At 42.5% G+C, this 14,748-nt stretch overlaps 1 long non-coding RNA gene and 1 other non-coding gene across 2 annotated transcripts; one reads left to right on the forward strand and one right to left on the reverse strand.

Annotated features, from left to right (window-relative positions):
* The first annotated feature begins 250 nt into the window (after nucleotides 1-250).
* LOC134735553 (uncharacterized) lies at nucleotides 251-6,597 on the forward strand. Its single transcript, XR_010118749.1, has 2 exons — nucleotides 251-378; nucleotides 5,055-6,597. It is a non-coding gene; the product is annotated as an uncharacterized lncRNA (long non-coding RNA).
* Nucleotides 6,598-12,201: 5,604 nt separating this feature from the next.
* LOC129472765 (U2 spliceosomal RNA) lies at nucleotides 12,202-12,389 on the reverse strand. The gene has a single exon (XR_008654047.1). It is a non-coding gene; the product is annotated as a U2 spliceosomal RNA (small nuclear RNA).
* Nucleotides 12,390-14,748: the final 2,359 nt, after the last annotated feature.

Raw genomic sequence — 14,748 nt, forward strand, 5'->3', positions numbered from 1 at the left:
GAAGCAAAACCCTGGAGGGGGTGCCCCTGCCAGGATTAGCCAATTTCTAGATACAGTAAACAACCCACGAGGCAGCCTGCCTTTCAAATGCAAACCGAGCAATTCACAGCCCCAAACCCCAAACCCCAGCCACCTCCGCTATTGGACCGTCATACTCCCGGTACCAGACCACTAGGGGCAGCCCCCATGGCTGCGGAAATGATTCAGACTAACCAACCTTGAGCCCGCCTACCTCGCCTCACCCGCTCATTCCACGGAAACCACAGTAAAGACTGTTGCTTTCGTTTTCTCCTGGCCCCCTCTGCCTCCCGCCCAGCCTGGGGCTTCCTCCTGTGTCCCGTGGTGCGGTGGGCCATGTCTCCTGTTTCTAGAGAATCTGTGAGTATAATAAACTTCTTCCTTCAGCCAGGTGCACTGGCTCACATCTGTAATCCCAGCACTTTGGGAAGCCAAGGCAGGAGGATCGCTTGAGCTCAGCAGCTCAAGACCAGCCTGGTGGTCTTGAACCTGGTTTCAACATGGTGAATCCCTTCTCTACTAAAAATACAAAAAGTTAGCCAGGCATGGTGGCACAGGCCTGTAGTCCCAGCTACTGGGTGGGGCGGAGGTGGGAGGATCACCTGGGCCAGGAAACTGGAGGCTGCAGTGAGCCGAGATTGTGTCACTACGCTCCAGCCTGGGTGACAAAGTGAGACCCTGTCTCAAAAACAAACAAGCAAACAAACAAAAACAACCAAAAAACCTTTCTTCCTTCATAATGAAATCGCCTTTGTAAAATTTGTGACAATGAGAGAAATCTGACAGAAATTATGACAATGAGAAAAATCTGACCCAAATGACGCCATCTTGCTTCTAATCTCCCAAGCTAACTGCCTTTGCTCCTTCCTGGGTGTAGGCCAAGCTAACCAGGAGAGGAATTTAGTTTATAGTTTAACTTTAAAACAAAGATCATAACTGCCCCTTCCTGAAACTAACCCCCACCTTGCTCAGGGACAAAAATTGCCTTTGTAAAACTAACAAAAAATTAGCAATGAGGATAGAATGGGGTTTAGTAGTCGTGTGGCCAGAGGTCACAAGACTTGTAACCTCCCCCAAACGCTTCCGTAGAGAACACCACTTTTGTAAAAACTAAAACTGGCATCTGAGGTACCTTTCAGACCTTGCATTCTGATAGACCAGCTGGTACCACCCACACCAGTAACCCATACCATGAAACTGGCTCGACTGGTCTCATGACCCCCACCCAGGAACGGACTCAGCACAAGAAGATAGCTTGGACCCCCATGATTTCAGCCTCCAAACTACCAATCAGCACTCCCCATTCCTTGGCTGCCTGCCCACCAAATGATCCCTGAAAAACTCTAGCCTCCAAATTCTTGGGGAGATGGATTTAAGAGCTAACTCTCATTCTTCCACTTGGCTGGCTCTGCGATTATTAAACTGTTTATTTGCTCCAAAAAACAAAAAAACAAAAACAAAAAACCCTGCTATTCTCAGTGCATTGGCTTTGGCAATTACAATGAGTCATTTCGGTGTCTGTGTGTCTTACCAGACCTGATCAAAACAAATCCCTTAAAACACCTTGTTCTGGAGCTCATCTTCTCTTTCATCTACTGCCCCCCTCAACCCTGGCATTCGCCTTCATATCTCTTCTTTGCTCTGAGGATGCAGCTTCTGGTTATTTCAGCTCCTGTTTCCTGAGCAGGGCTCCCATGTACTGTTGTGCAGGTTGTATGCAGCAGCCGGTTAGGGCTGATCTCCAGACTGATCCTGAGATCCTCGCTGTGGCCATCTCACCTAACTCTATCCCACCATGTAACCCTTCCAGACACATTTGCAGACCCCGTGCCTCTGAAACAGAGGGCAGGATCCTGTTCAGGCAGCTGCTTTGTCATTGCACTGGGTGGATCCTGCTTCCACAGGGAAGGCAGAAAAGATGTGCTCCTCTACCTCCTCAGCCTCTCTGCCTCTGGTGTTCTCACCTTCACCCCCTCCACCTCCACTCCCATCCCCATTTACACTAGGGAGGAAATGACTGCAATAGCTTAAAGCAGGGTCCTTCCCTGCCGCCCTCCTGCCTGTAATCCAGCAGGCCTCCAAATTGCCAAGATGATTTTCTAGAGTCCAGACTACATCAGTGGTTCTTAAACTTTAAATTGAATTAGAATCACCTGGAGGACTTGCTAAAATGCAGATTACTGCCCCCCAGCCCCCACTGCACCCCACCAAGTTTCTGACTCAGAAAGTCTGAGAGGAGTCCTGGGAATCTGCATTTTTACCACATTCTAGGTGACGCTGTTGGCTCAGAGACCACACTTTGAAAACCACTGCTCTAGATGCGGTGCTTCAGGCCTCAGCTGCTACTCGAGGTGCCCCTGAACCCCGTCTTCATTCTGGAAACAAGCCTCTCTGCTCTGCAATGCATGGTGCCTGAGCTTTCTGGGGAGAGATTCTGTTCTGAAGTGGATTATTTTGTTCCCCCTCAGCAATTCTTACATATTGCTCAATGAAAGCTTGTTGGCCAGGAACAAATATCCAATATTGTTCTACATACACTGTGGTTTAAACATTGTTACATTATTTTTTTAGAGACAGGTTCTTCCTTTGTCGCCCACGCTGGAGCAGTGGCACAATCATAGCTCACTGCAGCTTCCAAATCCTGGGCTCAAGTGATCCTCCCACTTCAGCTTCCCAAGTAGCTGAGACTACAGGCATGTGCCATCTCACCAGGTTGATTTTTAAAAATTCTTTGTCGAGACCAGATCTTGCTTTGTTGCCCAGGCTGGTCTTGAGCTACTACTGGCTTTGAGCGTCCTCCTGCCTTAGCCTCCCAAAGTGCTGGGATTATAGGTGTGAGCCACCATACCTAGTCGTCTGTGTTGTTTTTCATTTGTTTGTTTGTTTTTTTGGTTTGTTTTTGAGACAAAGTCTCGCTCCTGTCCCCAAGGCTGGAGTGCAATGGCGCGATCTCGGCTCACTGCAACCTCCACCTCTCAGGTTCAAGCGATTCTCCTGCCTCAGCCTCCCGAGTAGCTGGGATTACAGGTGCCTGCTACCACGCCTGGTTAATTTTTGTATTTTTAGTAGAGACAGGGTTTCACCATGTTGGCCAGGCTGGTCTCGAGCTCCTGACCTCAGGTGATCCACCCTCCTTGGTCTCCCAAAGTGCTGGGATTACAGGCATCAGCCACTGTGCCCGGCCGCCATCTGTGTTTTTGACACTCAAGTGATGGTGGTAATTTTCAAAGCTCCACAGAAATACTCATTAAATTCCCCCTACCCTCAACTGAGTGAGACTAGGGTTCTGATTCTAGGACAAATAAGGATCTTTGGGGCTCATTGCTATGAGCTATAAATGTCCCAGGGAGAAAAATCAAGTAGGGTCTTATTTTAGAGAAACCTCTCTCTGCCTGGCTCTCTCTCCTTTCCCACTTGATAAAGATATTGGCTTTTCAGAACCCCCAGCTCGGCTTCTGAAAGCCACAGTGGTATGAGTGGAGCACTGAAAAGAAAAGTAGGGACCCCTCCCCCACTTGGTGTCAGCTTTCCTTGGAGAGCGAGGAAGCGTCATTAAATGACAGCAAGTTGAAAATTGTCAGCGAGATAGGCTATTTGCATGCGACATTGAAACCTCTATGCAATCGTCATTTCCGAGTTGTGACTGCCTGTCTGCAAGGACACATTGGATGGTTCCCAGATCACTGCAGCCTCCAAAATTGGACCTGGTTTTATGAGCTGACGTCTGGATATGATGTCTGCTGGGAAAGTGGGGGTGGAGGAGACAGCAGATTTTAAAGAGCTCCTTAAATTAAAACCCAAAGCATCTCCAGTCTGCACAGTGAGAACTGCGTCAGCCAGGCACATTTTCTCTTTGCACAGCCTGTAAATGATGCTGAGAGATGGTCTCCCGGACTGCCTGGCATTTAACTCTTTCTGCACTGGGGGACAGGGCAATCTTCTGGAGCCAAACTGAACGATGCAGCAGGGAGCTCAGAGCACATTTTGAATCAGAGTTTCTGATTCCTGGAATCACTCAATGAACTTTTAATTTTTTAATCTATCTATTATCTATCTATTTTGTACCCCAATTTTGTGATTCCAATGAGCTTTAAAAAGTTACCCATACCTGGGCCTCCTCCTCAGACCAATTAAATCAAAATGTCTGAGATTGGGGCCTGGGCATTAGTAATTTTTACCTTGCCTGCATTTTGCATTGTAGGTAACTCAAATGTGCAGCCATTAGTGAACACCATTGCTTAAAGTCTTTCTGTTTCTTAATGGCTGGGTGATATTGGGAGGTTGTTTAGCTTCTTTCCCTATTGATTCAATGTGGTGACTGTTATTTGCCTCCCAGAATTGTCGTGAGTAGCAGAGGAGGTATAAAGAGCTTAGCATAGTAGAGGGCTCACAGTAAGTGCTCAATAAACAGTGTATTTTATTTGAGCTTAGGTTAGCAATTGAGGGAAGACCTGGAGCCTAGAAATATAGTGAAAAATAAAATTGAAAACAAAGTCTAAGGAAACGTAATGGTAAGCTATGGATTAGGAGAAAATATTTATAATACGTATATGTGATTAAAAAAAAACCTGGCACCCAGAATATAGAAAGAATCCCTATAAATCAGTTGTAAAAGGATAAACAACATAGGGTCAAAAGACTTAGATACCTCACAAAAGACATGAGATTATCCAATAAGTGCATGCAAAGATGTTTAACATCACTAGTTGAGGGAAATGCAAATTAAAATCCCGAGAGATCACACCCATTGTAACAGCTGAAATTCAAAAGACTGACAATATCAAGCATTGGTTACAACATGAGTGTAATTCAAGTCAGTCATTCCCATGAATGATTGGAATGCTTATCCCTCATGGGTAGAAGCGTAAAATGGTACAATCACTTTGTCAATCTGTTCAGTAGCTTCTCATAAAGCATATACAATGTCTTTGAGAAGTTCATGAAAAAGGCATATTATGAAAAAACTATGCATAGATTTCAAAAAAATTTCGCCTCCAAATAAACTCATACTAATTTGTTGTAACTTGTCTGAACAGGATCTAGTTTGAGGCATTTAGAAGGATAAGACATCAGTTTGGAAAGAGCCCCTATTAGAACAACATCAATTCTGTTAAAATTGAAGCAAGAACAAACATCAAATTGATGATGAGTCTTAGGTGGAAGAATGGTGAAATCACTGATGTTTCATGAAAAATTTATGGGGGCAGTATCCTCAAATAAATCAGTTTACAAATATATAACTAATATAAGAAGGGACAAGATGATGTTGAAGATAAAGCCTGGAACAGTAGATGATCCACATCAATTTGTGAGGGAAAAATTCATCTTGTTTGTGTCCTGATTGCAGAGGATTGATGATTACTAGTACAAACAATAGCCAAGACCATTTACATCTCAATTGGCCCAATGTGCACAATTCTGACTGAAATTAAAGTTGAGCAAACTTTCCACTAGATGAGTGCCAAAACCGTTGTTCCCACATCAGCTGCAGACAAGAGCAAAATGTTCAATGGGAATTTAAAACCAGCGGGATCAAGGTCCTGAAGCATTTTTTTCAAAGAATTTTAACAGGAGACGAAACGTGGCTTTACCAGTACAATCCTGAAAACAAAGCACAATCAAAACAATGGCTACTAAGGATGGAAGTGGTCTAGTCAAAGCAAAGGCAGACAGGTCAAGAGCAAAGGATATGGCAAGAGTTTTTTGGGCAGCTCAAAGACTTTACTTGTTGACTTCCTGGAGAGCCAAAGAATGACAACATCTGCTTGTTATAATAGTATTTTGAGAAAGCCAGAAAAACACCTGGAAAATCTTCACTAGAGAGTCCTTCTCCACTACACCAATGCTCCTGCTCATTTCTCTTATAAAACTAGGACAATTTTGTGAGAGTTTCAATGGGATATCATTAGGCATCCACTTTAGAGTTCTGATTTGGTTCTTCTGACTTTTTTCTTTCTTAATCAAAAAATCTTTAAAGGGCATCCATTTTTCCTCAGTTAATAATGTCAAAAAGACTGCATAGACATGGTTAAATTCCCAAGACCTTCAGCTCTTTTTTTTTTTTTTTTTTTTTTGAGACGGAGTCTTGCTCTGTCACCCAGGCTGGAGTGCAGTGGCACGATCTCGGCTCACTGCAAGCTCCGCCTCCCGAGTTCACGCCATTCTCCTGGCTCAGCCTCCCGAGTAGCTGGGACTACAGGTGCCCGCCAACACGCCCGGCTACTTTTTTGTATTTTTAGTAGAGACGGGGTTTCACCGTGTTAGCCAGGATGGCCTCGATCTCCTGACCTCGTGATCCGCCTGCCTTGGCCTCCCAAAGTGCTGGGATTACAGGCTTGAGCCACCGTGCCCGGCTGACCTTCAGTTCTTTAGGGATGGACTAAATTGCTGGTATCATCACTCTCAAAAGTGTCTTGAATTTGATGGAGTTTATGTTGAGAAATAAAGTTTGTTATTTTAAAAATCTTTTAATTACCATTTTTCTGTGGACTTTTTGAAGTCCTTTTGTATTTAAAATATAACTCAATCCCAACCTAAGAAAAATGAAAACATATGTCTATAAAATAACTTGTACTTGAATGTTTATAGCTGCTTTATTTATTACAGGCAAAAACTGGAAACAACTCAGATGTTTATCAGTTGATGAAAGAATTAACAAATTGTGGTGCGCTGCTACTCAGCATTAAAAATGAATGAACTACTGATACAACAATGTGAATAAATATCAAACACATTATGCTATGAAAAAAAGCCAGATACTGAAGAGTTTATTCTGTATGGTTTTTATTTATGTGACATCCAAAGTAAACAAATCTTACCTATGTGATAGAAAACAAATCAATGGTTGTCTGAGGGGATGGGTGGGATTAACCAGAAAGAGGCATATGAAATGTTCCTATGGATTGTGATGTTCTGTTTCTTGTTGTTAGTGATATAAACGTGGGTTGTGAATTTGTCAAAATCTTTCAGCCTATACAATTAAATCTGTGCATTTATAAATTATACATCAATAAGAAAGAGTGTTTAGGGAAAATAAATAAAATCTCATACCAGAGATTTTCAGTGGTTGGGTACAAAGAATGGATATAGGAAGGTACTTGGCTGTCAAGTTCACTGCCAGCTGCTTCTGCCTGAATAATTGGCAGTGTCTGTGCCTGAAAGAAGGCGTGAAGTATATTTATATACTTCATATAAATATAAAATATAATTATATAACTTTATATATAGTGGAATGTTAATCAAGGATGCCCTCCTCAGAGGAGTATGATCTACTTTTTACTCATGTAGTCTTCTTGCCAGGTGAAAAAGCTTTCCATTCTCCAAGGTTTGTGCAAATAAAGTCTTTTGACAGGGTAAAACCATTCCATGTGGATTTTCAAATTGTATTTTTATCAGTCTAACCTCAGAACATGACATTGTGTTGTCTTGTCTTAACCTAGCCAGTACTCAGGAGCAAACCAAAAGGTTCCAGCTTGCTAAAGACTGGACAGTTTGAGCATTGCTGAGGATGATGACTATAGTACATTGAAGCTGTCAATAATGTTTAAATGCATGAGTGTTTAATATTAAAATAGCAAGGACAACAAAAATAGTTAAATTAGTCACCACTGGAGGATGCTGGGGGAACTAAGCCATTCTTTTGAAAACTGGTAAATAACAGGAAAGAATTAAGTATTCTGTCTTGTCCTTTTTTTGTTGTTGTTGTTTTTTTTTTTTTTTTTTTGAGACGGAGTCTCAGCCCTGTCTCTAGGGCTGGAGTACAATGATGCTATCTCGGCTCACTGCAACCTCCGCCTCCCAGGTTCAAACAATTCTCCTGCCTCAGTATCCCAAGTAGCTGGGATTACAGGTGCCCACCACTATGCCCCGCTAATTTTTCTTTTTTTTTTTTGTATTTTTAGTAGAGACGGGGGTTTCACCATGTTGGCCAGGCTGGTTTCGAACTCCTGACCTCAGGTGATCCACCCACCTTGGCCTCCCAAAGTGCTGGGATTACAGGCATGAGCCACCATGCCCGGCCTAAAACTATTTTCTTTTCTTTTCTTTCTTTTTTTTTTTTTTTGAGATGGAGTTTCGCTCTTGTTGCCCAAGCTGGAGTGCAATGACGTGATCTTGGCTCACTGCAACCTCCGCCTCCCAGTTTGAAGGGATTCTCCTGCCTCAGCCTCCTGAGTAGCTGGGATTACAGGTGCCAGCCACCACGCCTGGCTAATTTTTGTATTTTTAATGGAGATGGGGTTTCACCATGTTGGCCAGGCTGGTATCGAATGCCTGACCTCAGGTGATCCGCCTGCCTCAGCCTCCCAAAGTGCTGGGATTACAGGCATGAGCCACCGTGCCCGGCTCTTTTTTTTTTTTTTCTTCTGAAACAGAGTCTCGCTCCGTTGCCTAGGCTGGAGTGCAGTGGTGTGATCTCGGCTCACTCCACCTACCGGGTTCAAGTAATTCTCCCACCTCAGCCTTCCCAGTAGCTGGGACTACAAGCACGTGCCACCACACCCAGCTAATCTTTGTATTTTTAGTAGGGATGAGGTTGGGCCATGTACGCCAGGCTGGTTTTGAACTCCTGACCTCAGGTGATCCACCCATCTCGACCTCCCAAAGTGCTGGGATTACAGGCATGAGCCACCGTGCCCAGCCCTGTCTTGTCTTTAACTGTATCACTAGGTAAAAGAGTAGAAGATGAGGAGTTTACATTTATTGAAGGGTTCCAGCTATTACATGAAGAAACAGTGGATTTTGAATATCACAATTTTAGATCTAGGCATTGAGCATGATAAGCCATTAGTATCACAAAAGGAAAGACAGTCAAACATTATGTGCATCTTGATGGAGGCACATGATATCATCTATCAAGTATTCTTGTCAAAAATATCTAGCCTGAATCTCATCAAGCGTGTAGATCTAACTACCAATACAGATGACAGAGGCACTTATCAAATGACACCCATGGGATGCAATCAGCAAAATCTAGATTTTATAAATATAAGCAAGTATGTGAAGTTTATGATGACGACCCATTAAGCTAAGCTGTATAAGCTCTAATCTTTAGCATATGGACATCATCTAGTACAACAGCACCACACAATCACTGATCATACATAGCACATGTAGGTCAAATCATTTCTCATCAACATTCTTTATTTTTTTTTTTTATTTTTTGAGATGGAGTTTCACTCTTGTTGCCCAGGCTGGAGTGCAATGGTGCGATCTTGGCTCACTGCAATCTCTGCCTCCTGGGTTCAAGCAGTTCTCCTCCCTCAGCCTCCCAAGTAGCTGGGATTACAGGCATGCACGACCACACCCAGCTAATTTTGTATTTTTAGTAGAGATGGAGTTTCATCATGTTGGTCAGGCTGGTCTCGAACTCCTCACCTCAGGTGATCCACCTGCCTTGGCCTCCCAAAGTGCTGGGATTACAGGCATGAGCGACCATGCTTAGCTTCTCATCAACATTCTTATCACCTCCAAATAAATTCCTTGACTATCAAGCTTTGAGAAACCAACAACCCACTTGGGAAGTATCCCCCTCCTCACTCTGGGCCCATAAACTTTGGGGTTTCTAGACTGAAACTATACCTAGTGTCTGGCTCTTACTTCAAGGCTATATTAACACTACGATCACCAACTTGTTCCCCTTAAATAAAACATCTTGATGGACTAGTGACTATCTGCTTCATGATCACTCACGGATGATCTATATAACTATAAAACAATTTGTTTTTTTTAACAAATGAATTGTAAGGAAAAAAAAGACATGATTGGAAATCTATGCATTAAGAGATGTTAAAGACATATGAACCAATTGCAATATGTAGACTTTATTTGAATCCCAATTCAAACAAGCTATAGGAAAAAAGTTACAATAACATGTATGACATAATTGGAATTCTGGGTAATTACTAGTTATTTTTAATTGATTCTTAGGTGTGATACTGCATTTATATATGTGAAAGGAGCCCTTATATCTTCTTGAGATAGATACTGAAAGATTTACAGATGAAATGATATGATATCTGGGCTATGCTTCAAAATAGTGTGGGAGGAGCAAGTGGATGGGGATGTGAACTTGGCCATGAGTTGAGACACATTCCTCATGTTTAAGCTGGTGAGGAGTACAGAGGGATTCATTAAAGTCATTGATCTACTCTTGTCTATATTGGAAGCTTCCATAATTAAAAATTTTTAAAAAAGGAAAGGGACAAATTGTAATAACAATATTAACCTGTTGGAGTATGAATGTTATGAATGCTTATTAATTTTCAACATTGATAGAAAAAAAGCATCAATATCATTGTAAAAATGTAAGTGTAACATCAGATAAATTAAAATATATAATTTTCAAATAATTAGGAGAGGAAAAGATCTAAGATCTTCAAAATTCATTAAAAGGAAGAAGGGAAATACAGAAACAACACAATGGGAAAGTTTTCTTGTGCTTAGTTAATCCAAGTGATTCCATTTGTGTAAAGGAGACCCTATGTGTTTATAAATGCATAGAAGAAAAAATAGAAGCTCAGACGCTTAACTCAAAGGAGGTTATTGGGATTTCAGTGGGAATAAAGGCAGACTCTCATCTTATTTTACCTACTTGTATGATGGATAACTTTAGGTGTCAACTTGATTGAATTAAGGAATATCTAGATAGCTGGTAAAGCATTATTTTTGAGTGTGTATGTGATGGTGTTTTCAGAGGAGATTGGTGCATTAGTTGGTGGACTGTGGGGAAGATCCCTCTTAATGTGGGTTGCACAATCCAATTGACTAGGGTCATGGATACACCAAAAAGTCAAAAGAAAGGCAAATTTACTCTCTTCCTCCTGGAGCTGGGGCACCCTCTTCTCTTGGTCTCAGACATCAGAACTCCAGGTACTCCAGACTTTGGACTCTGGAACTTGAACCAGCAGTCCTCCCCCTTCAGGTCATTAAGCCTTTGGCCTCAGACTAAGAGTTACACCCCTAGCTTCCCTGGTTCTGAGTCCTTTGGACTTGGACTGAGCCATGCTACTGGCATCCCTGGGTTTCCAGCTTGCAGACAGCCTGCTGCAGGATTTCTCAGCCACCATAATCATATAAGCCAATTACCCTAATAAATGCCTCTTCATCTAAGTATGTATGTATTTATCTATCAATCAATCTATCAATCCTCTCTTCATCCATCCATCCATTCTATTGTTTCTGTCTCTCTGGAGAACTCTGACTAATACAACTTGATATCACTTAAATTTGTAATATAAAGCTTTGAAAACTTTATTAAAATACCACAACAAGAGATTATAAATTTCAGTCAAACATAGAGACCGGTTGGCCTTGAATTTCAAACTCAGTTTTCTGGAGTAGGGCCCATGTACCACTTTTTACCTCTACTCCGGTGATTCTAGGGAAGTAAACCAGCAATCACACTGGAAGAAACCAAGTTGAGGGTTCACAGAACTTGGCAAGGCTGAGAAGAAGTGTTAGTGGAAATGAGGGAGCAGCAAAAGTGACTGGGAGGCTATTGTGATAGGTGGAGAGAATAATCCTTTTTATTAGACGGAGCTTGACTCTTGTTGCCCAGGCTGGAGTGCAATGGCCAATCTCGGCTCACTGCAAACTCTGCCTCCCGGGTTCAAATGATTCCCCTGTCTCAGCCTCCCAAGTAGCTGCAATTACAGGCGCCCACCACCATCACCATGCCCAGCTAATATTTGTATTTTTAGTAGAGACGGGGTTTCACCATATTGGCCAGGCTGGTCTCGAACTCCTGACCTCAGGTGATCTGCCTGTTTTGGCCTCCCAAAGTTCTGGGATTACCAGGCATGAGCCACCGTGCCTGGCCTGAGATTAACATTTAAATGGGTATACTGAGTAAAACAGATTGCCCTCCTTAATGTGGATGGGCCTCACCCAATCAGTTAGTGGCCTGAATAGAACAAAAAGACCAACCCTTCCCTTTGTGAGAGGGAATTTTTCTTGTCTTCAGATTCAAACTGAAACATTGGCTCTTCTTGAATTTTGAGCCTTGCTGGCCTTCAGGAACTACACCATCAGCTCTCCTCATTCTCAGGTCTTTGAACTCAGGCTGGACCTACATCATCAGCCCTTCTGGGTCTCTAGCTTGTTGACTCACCCTGCAGATCTGGGGACTTTCTAGCCTCTATAGTTATGTGAGCTAATTCTTTTTTTTAATACTGCGGGGGAGGAGGAAGTTGCACCATTCCTGGAGGTACTGCAATACCAGGTTAATGCATGGAGTGGATGGAACAAGCTCCTATTGTATCTCCCTTCTCCAAAAATTTGTTTTATATATTATGCCCAAATAGAGGACACATCAGATATTAAACTGATAAGAATAGCGATATGATTTGGCTGTGTCTGCACCCAAATCTCATCTTGAATTTTAGCTCCCATAATTCCCATGTGTTGTGAGAGGGACCCAGTGGGAGGTAATTGAATCATGGGGGTGGATCTTTCCCATGCTGTTCTTGTGATAGTGAGTAAGTCTCATGAGATTTTATGGTTTTATAAAGAGGAGTTCCTACACAAGCTCGCTTGCCTGCCACCATGTAAAACGTGACTTTGCTCCTGCTTTGCCTTCCATCATGATTGTGAGGCCTCCCCAGCCATGTGGAACTGTGAGTCAATTAAACTTCTTTCCTTTATAAATTACCCACTTCTCGAGTATGTCTGTATTAGCAGCATAAGAACAGATCAATACAGTAGATACTACACACTTAATCCTAGGCAAAAGGCCAAGTGATGCTAAGACTTTATAATAAATCACCCCCTACCCTGATTCTGATAGGTTCTATTTTTCTGGAGAACGCTGACTAACAGATTTTGGTACCAAGGAATGAGATGCTGCTGTAACAAGTACCTAAACATGTGGATTGGCTTTGGAACTGGGTGATGGGTGATGAGCAGAAGTTGGAAGAGATTTGAGGTGCCTGCTAGAAAAAGCCTAGATTGCCTTGAAAGAACTATTGGTAGAAATATGAATGGTAATGGAGATTCTAGTGCGGTCTCAGAGGCAAAGAAGGAACACACTATTGGAAACTGGATAAAAGGCCATCTTTGTTATACAGTGGCAAAAAATCTTGGCTGAATTGTGTTGTAGTTTTTGTGGAAGGTACCACTTGTGAGTGACAACATTGAATATTTAGCTGAGGAGGTTTATAAATAAAGCATTGAAGGTGCATTCTGGATTCTCCTTACTATTTATAATAACAGATAAGAGGAGATAAATTAATTAAAGAAATTGTTAAGTAAAAAGCAACTAGAACTTGAAGATTTGGAAAATTCTCAGCCTATCCATACTGCAAAAAAATGAGAAAGCATGTTCTGGAGTGAACACCAAGGGTGTGGCTTGACAATCACTCCATCAGGACATTACCCACGGAGTGAATCAGCCATCTCAGCAGAAACCAGGAATAGAGATGGGCATATACAAGAAGAGACACTGCCAGTTTGGACCAAGGAGAATGGAGATGGGACAAAACAAAGGAAGGCTTTCAGACTTCTGGGATTCTACAGTATGGCACAATAGAACTATTTGTCTTTGTCCTTCAAGAAAAGAGCAGAATGACCCTGAAGTTGATTCAGAGATCATCAGGTCTGCCACTCCCACCACAGGCTGAGGAGGCAAGGCTGTTTCCTCCTTGGTTTCACAGAGTGGGGCCACTTCTTGGTTTTTGTAGGCCAGGCTGCATGCACCCAGGGCCTCAAAGGCAGGACCTTTATAAAGAGTTGAGGGGGCAACATGGCAGTGATGCTGCTGCCTCAGTGGGTCAGAAGGCAGAGTTTCCAATCAAAGGGGATTATTCTTGAGCTTTATAATCGTGGAATTTCACTTGCTGGGCTTTGGACTTTCTTGGGAACCTGTCACTCCTTTCTCCTTCCCACCTTCTCCCTTTTGGAAGGGGGTGTCTATTCTGTGCTTGTCCCGCCACTGTATTTTGGAAACACGTAACTTGTCTAGTTTCTCAGGTTCAAAACTAGACAGGAACTTTGCCTCAGGATGAATCATACCTCAAGTTTCACCCATACCTGATTTAGGTAATATTTAGATGAGATATTGGACTTTAGAGCTGATGCTGGAATGGGTTAAGACTCCTGGGGCTGTTGAGATGGGGTGAACGTATTTTGCATGTGTGGAGGACATGGATTGGGGGCGCCAGAGAGTGGATGTTATGCACTGAACTGGGTCTTCCTCAAAATCCTATGTTGAAGACGTAATTGCCAATGTGACTATTTTTGGAGCTAGGATATTTAAGGAAGCAATTAAGGCTAAATGAGGTCACAAGCATGGATCCCTACTCCAGTAGGTCTGGTCTCCTTATTGGAAGAAGAGAAGTCAGGGATCTCTCTTTCCTCCATGTGCACATAGATGAAAGGCCACATGAGGACACAGAGAGAAGGTGGCTGACTACAAGCCAGGAAGGGCAGGCTCACCAGGAAACAAATTTGCGGGCACCTTGATGATAGAGTTCCAGCCTCCAGAACTATGAGAAAATTAATTTCTGTTAAATTCACTCATTCTGTGGTATTTTGTTATAGCAGCCCTAGCTGACTGATACAGTTTTTAAGGTTTTTGTTTTGTTTTCCTTTAAATAAAAAGTCTGAGGTCAAAGTCTTTTCACAAGTAATTGAGTTTGGGCCCTCCTGTGTACTTGTTCTGGCATCAAAAATTTGGAGTGTTTCTTTTTTTTTTTTTTTTTTTTAGCTTTACTGAGATGTAATAAACAATAAATG

Source organism: Symphalangus syndactylus, chromosome 22 (genome assembly GCF_028878055.3).
Source record: "Symphalangus syndactylus isolate Jambi chromosome 22, NHGRI_mSymSyn1-v2.1_pri, whole genome shotgun sequence".
NCBI lineage: Eukaryota > Metazoa > Chordata > Mammalia > Primates > Hylobatidae > Symphalangus > Symphalangus syndactylus.